This window comes from Geospiza fortis, unplaced genomic scaffold (assembly GCF_000277835.1).
Source record: "Geospiza fortis unplaced genomic scaffold, GeoFor_1.0 scaffold23, whole genome shotgun sequence".
Taxonomy (NCBI): domain Eukaryota; kingdom Metazoa; phylum Chordata; class Aves; order Passeriformes; family Thraupidae; genus Geospiza; species Geospiza fortis.
Window position 1 is genome coordinate 14,461,898 of NW_005054303.1, and position 5,417 is coordinate 14,467,314.

A 5,417-nucleotide genomic window follows, 5' to 3' on the forward strand; every position below is an offset into this window, starting at 1 on the left:
AGTGTGAAGGGGCGGGGTCGGTGCGAAGGGGCGTGGTCTGTGTGAGGGGCGGGGTCAGTGTGAGGGGGCGGGGCTTTGGCTCGGTGTCCGCCCAGTGGGGAAGTGCGGCGTGCGCTGCGCTGTACTGGGAGCTGTGCTGGGGGTGCTGGGAGCACTGAGCTGTACTGGGAGTGCTGGCAGCTGTACTGGGAGCACTGGGAGCTGTCCTGGGAGCTGTACTGGGGGGCACTGGGAGCATTGTGTTGTACTGGGAGTGCTGGGAGCTGTATTGTGGAGGTACTGGGAGCACTGAGATGCACTGGAAACGCTGGGAGCTGTACTGGGAGTGCTGGGAGCTGTACTGGGGGGTACTGGGAGCTGTACTGGGAGCTGGCCTGGGGTATACCGCGAGTGCTAGGGGCTGTACTGGGACCCGTGGGAGCTGTACTGGAAGTACTGGGAGCATTGAGCTGTACTGGGAGCTCTGGCAGCTGTACTGGGAGTACTGGGAGTGCTTTACTGGGAGCATTAAGCTGTACTGGGAGCTATACCGGGAAGTTGTGCTGGGAGAATTGAGCTGTACTGGGGAGTACTGGGAGCATTGCACTGTACTGGGAACCCTGGCATCTGTACTGGGGAGCACTGGGCAGCACTGGGGAGCAGTGATCGGCACTGGGAAGGCTCCAGCTGAAGGTTTTTTCCCTGGGGAAGGAAGGGATGAGCTCTGGCTGGGAGCGGGGCCGCCCCCGTTCCCCTGTCCCCTCCTCCCGCATGGCCGGGGTGGCACTTTGCAGGCAGCCAGGCGCTGACAGCGTGACGAGCCACTGCAATATTCATCCTGACATTTCCTCCGTGCCAGCCCTTCCCTTCCCTTCCCTTCCCAGCTGGCACCGGCTGCAGGATGGCAGCGGGAAGAGCCAGCCCCCGCCATGGCCTCAGCGGGATCCAGGGGGCTCTGCCTCCCTTTCCCTTCAGGACATTCCCCTCCCGTCCACTGGATCTCCTCCAGCTCCTCCCTGGAGTGGTGACAGCAGGGCAGGGACTCCCCGGCACCTCAGCCTCCTTCAGCTTTTCTGGAATTCCAGAATTCCAGAATGGTTTGGGTCGGAAGGGACAATAAAACCTATCCAGTTTCACTCCTGCCATGGCAGGGACACCTTCCACTGTCCCAGGGTGCTCTAAGCCATGTCCATCCTGGCCTTGGGACCCAGGAGCAGCCTGGATCTTCTCTGGGCACCCTGTGCCACCACCCTCCCAGCCAAGAATTCCACAAATCCAACCTAAACTTCCACTCTTTCAGTCTGAACCCGTTATCCCTTGTCCTGTGGCTGCAGTTCCTGAGGGGGTGTCCCTGTCCCACCCCACAGCTGGAGACAGCAGTGACACTGAAGTGAGCAGGACAGGCACAACAACCCCAGCATGGAGAAAAGGAACTCAGGCCCACGGTGCCCTCAGCCACAGGAGTGTGGCTTGTCTGGGCCACCAAGAGTGACAAGCAGTGACACTGAATTGAGCAGGACAGGCACAACAACCCCAGCATGGAGAAAAGGAGCTCGGGCCCGTCCTCACGGGGCCCTCAGCCACATGAGTCCGTGCCACCAAAAGTGACAAGCAGTGACATTGAAGCCAGCAGGACAGGCACAACAACCCCAGCATGGAGAAAAGGAGCGTCCCCACAGTGCCCTCAGCCACATGCGTGTCACACACTGTCCGTGCCACCAAGAATGACAATCATGGAGGCAGTGACACCTCCGCTCTCCACCCCTCCTGCCTTCCTCACCCTCAGAGCAGCCCTTCCCCCCGTTCCCTGGTGGCTCCAAGCCTTCCTGCAGGAACACAAATGCATCCCCAGGAGATGAGTTGTGCTTCTCCTCTCCCCGCTGCAGCTAATGAACGCAATTAGTGCAGATGGGTTTATTCTCATTAGGGAGCCGGGCCTGGCTGCGGCCTGCGCGCGGAGCAGCGCCTCGCCCACGCTCTCCATGGAAGCTCCTCACCTCCTCCTGCTCGGCAGATGCTGCTCCAGAGCCAAATCCTGGATGTGAGGATGGAAGGGGGAGAGTGTTGGAGCTGGAGGGGAGCCAGGGAGCCGTGGAACAGCTGAGCTGCCTGCAGGCCAGGACAGACTTGGCTCCTTCCTCCCCAGCGACAGAATTTTGCTTTGGAGCTGCTGTGATGGACACAGAAAAGGATGGAGGGGCTGGGAGGTGCTTGGAAAAACTGGAATATCAGCACAGATCCATGCTGGGCTTGGTGCTGCTGGTTTTATTTCAGAATCTATGGTGACACCTGGCTTGGAGCAGCCTGGGACAGTCCTGGGAAGGTGTCCCTGTGAATGGCACGGGGTGGGAGTGGATGATTTTTAAGCTCCCTTCCAACCCAAACCATTCCAGGATTCTGTGATTCCATCATTCTTACTCTGGACTACCAAAACACCTCCTGATCACATTACTCTGCTCCTACCAAATTCCCCACATCCTGAATTTTCCCTCCAGTTTCACAGGACCCTCAGGGGTGAGTGTTTTCCCACACATTTTGAGGCTGCTGGGCCTCAGCTCATTCCTGGGTTCTGCTTTGGAACTGCTGTGACAGACACAGAAAAGGATGGAGGGGCTGGGAGTTGATCTTGGTGCTCGGAAAAACTGGAATATCAGCACAGATCTGTACTGGGCTCAGTGCTGGTGCTTTTATTTCAGAACCTATGGTGACACCTTGTTTGGAGCAGCCTGGGACTGCTGGACACATTTTAAGGCTGCTTGGCCTCAGCTCATTCCTGTGGTCAGGAACAAGGTATCGCTGTAGGTTCTGAAATAAAACCAGCAGCACCAAGCCCAGCATGGATCTGTGTCGATATTCCAGTTTTTCCAAGCACCAAGATCAACTCCCAGTCTCTCCATCCTTTTCTGTGTCCATCAGAGCAGCTTCAAAGCAGAACCCAGGAATGAGCTGAGGCCCAGCAGCCTCAAAATGTGTGGGAAAACACTCACCCCTGAGGGTCATGTGAAACTGGAGGGAAAATTCAGGATGTGGGGAATTTGGTAGGAGCAGGCTATGTTTGATTCCGTGATCAGGAAGTGGTTTGGTAGTAGAATGAGTAAGAATGATGGAATCACAGAATCCTGGAATGGTTTGGGTTGGAAGGGAGCTTAAAAATCATCCAGTCCCACCCCCTGTCGTTCACAGGGACACCGTCCACTATCCCAACGTGCTCCAAACCCCATCCAACCTGGCCTTGGGCACTTCCAGGGATCCAGGGACAGCCACAGCTTCTCTGGGCACCCTGTGCCAGGGCCTCATCACCTTCCCTTTAAAAAATTCTTCCTTATATCTGAGCCTGAACCAACCCTCCTTTAGATTAAAACCCTTTTTGCTGTCCCTCCAGGCCCTATAAAAATCTGTCCTTCCTTAGAAGGTTCCTTCAGGCCCTGCAAGGGGCTCTGAGCTCTCCCCTGGATCCTTCCCTTCTCCAGGTGAGCACTCCCAGCTCTCCCAGAGCGTTCTCCAGCCCCTGGAGCAGCTCCATGGCCTCCTCTGGATTTGCTCCTGTGCTGAGTGCCTGGGCTGGGAGAAGGAGGAAAGAGAGGGGAGAAGGGATGGACAATGGAATTGGGAATTTTAAGTGTCTCTCAATTTCTGAGCAAGGAGCAATGTCCCACCCGGAATGAGCCTGTTCTCCCTTGACCTGCCTCATGCTGTGGGAACAAAAAGCTGCTGCAACCTCAGGCCCAAAACTCCTGCTAAACCCTCCCTGACAGGGAGAACCCCTTGGGAACTGCATCCAACCACAACCAGGACGGGATCCCACCTCCCCAGAGAGCACAGAGCAGCATCTCCAAAGGCTTGAAACAAATCCAAAAGTTTATTTCCAACGAGTACACAGACCATGTGGGATGGGGATGCGCTACACCACGACTGGCTTTCGCCTACAGCCACCCCCTCCCCAAAATCCTGCTGCTGGCAGGGTGACAACCCATGGACAGAATTGCCACCAGCAACCTTTGCAGACAATAAAAGTCCTTTTTTCTTTAAAAGCCTGGGGGTAGTGGAATGTTGTTTGAGGCCAGGCTGGAAATCCAGCATGGGGATGGAGGCATGGGTGGGATTTTTGTTGTGAGGAGGGGAAACAACCTTGGCAGGAGATCTCTGCTTGGCTAACAAAGGCAGATCTGTGTAAATAGAAATACTGGGGTGAAATACCTGGCAGCACACCAATGGCAACACCACAACCAACAGAAAATCAAGCCCAGCAACGTAAAACACCTTCAATGAACAGTTTGGGTTAATTCAAAATCTCCCCCTCCCCGCTCCCCTGTATTCATGCAGGTTTATTTTGTTGTCTAAGGTATTAAGAATTCGAGCTGTAAAATAGGCAAGTCGTTAAAAAATTATTACAAACCACTTTTGTGACAGTGTTTGAGAAAGGGAGGGGTGGGAGCCCCGGGTCAGACCGGCTGCACTTCACTCTCTGTGACAATAAATCAGATTAAGAAGAAAAGACAAAACTCAGGATGGGGTTTTTACATCTCTGCCTGGTAACACCACGAGTGAAACCAGCTGCAGAGCAAACCACTTCATCCACCCTTCATCCAAAAGCTTCGGGAGCTGTTGTAAAAAGATCAAAATTGAAGGAATTAGGCGGGGCTGGGACCATCTAGGCTCCTTGTGGCTTACAAACATTCCCAGGTGCCAAAAGTTTGGAGTCCAGTGTGAGAAGAACTGGCCTTCTCCGTAGAACTAGAAAAAGAGTATGAAAAGGTAGAAAAACCAAAAAGCACTTTTTTTTTACGGGCTAGAAAGAGTTACCAAAAGGTACCTAAAGACTTTCCCCCTCCCAGATCCACAGGAATTTTTAAAAGCTCACACCTGATTCAGAACTGCTTCAGCAGGGCCACCACAGGCCCCTAAACCCCTTTGTGACCCCCAGCTCATTTTGTACATAAATCCCCACATCATGATTCCCAAAGTGATAGTTCCTAAAGGGATGATTCCCAAAGGGATGGTTCCCAAAGTGATGGTTCCCAAAGGGATGGTTCCCAAAGGGATGGTTCCCAAAGTTTCCCAGGAGGACAGATGAGCAGGGGAAAGCCAGGAGGTGTTTAGCAGCAGAAAGGAGAGACAAACCACATCCACAAAAGCATGGACCCGAGGAGGAGCCCAGAAAGGTGGCGTGTGTCCCCCGAGAGCTGGGAGCAGATGAAGCAGACCTGGGAATAACTGCCCAGCCTGGCACGGAGCCCAGGCCGTGTGTAAACAGGGAATCAGGCACCCCCGGGAAGGGGCGGCCCCACAGCTCCCGGGGCTGCTCCCCTGGCCCTTCCCAGCGTGGGGAGGGGACAGCGGGAATGGGAGGGGAGGTGGGGGCAGGAAGGGGCAGGAACATCCCAATGTAGAGCAGCATCCTGTGGTGGGACAGCATCCCATGGAGGAGCAGCCTGCCC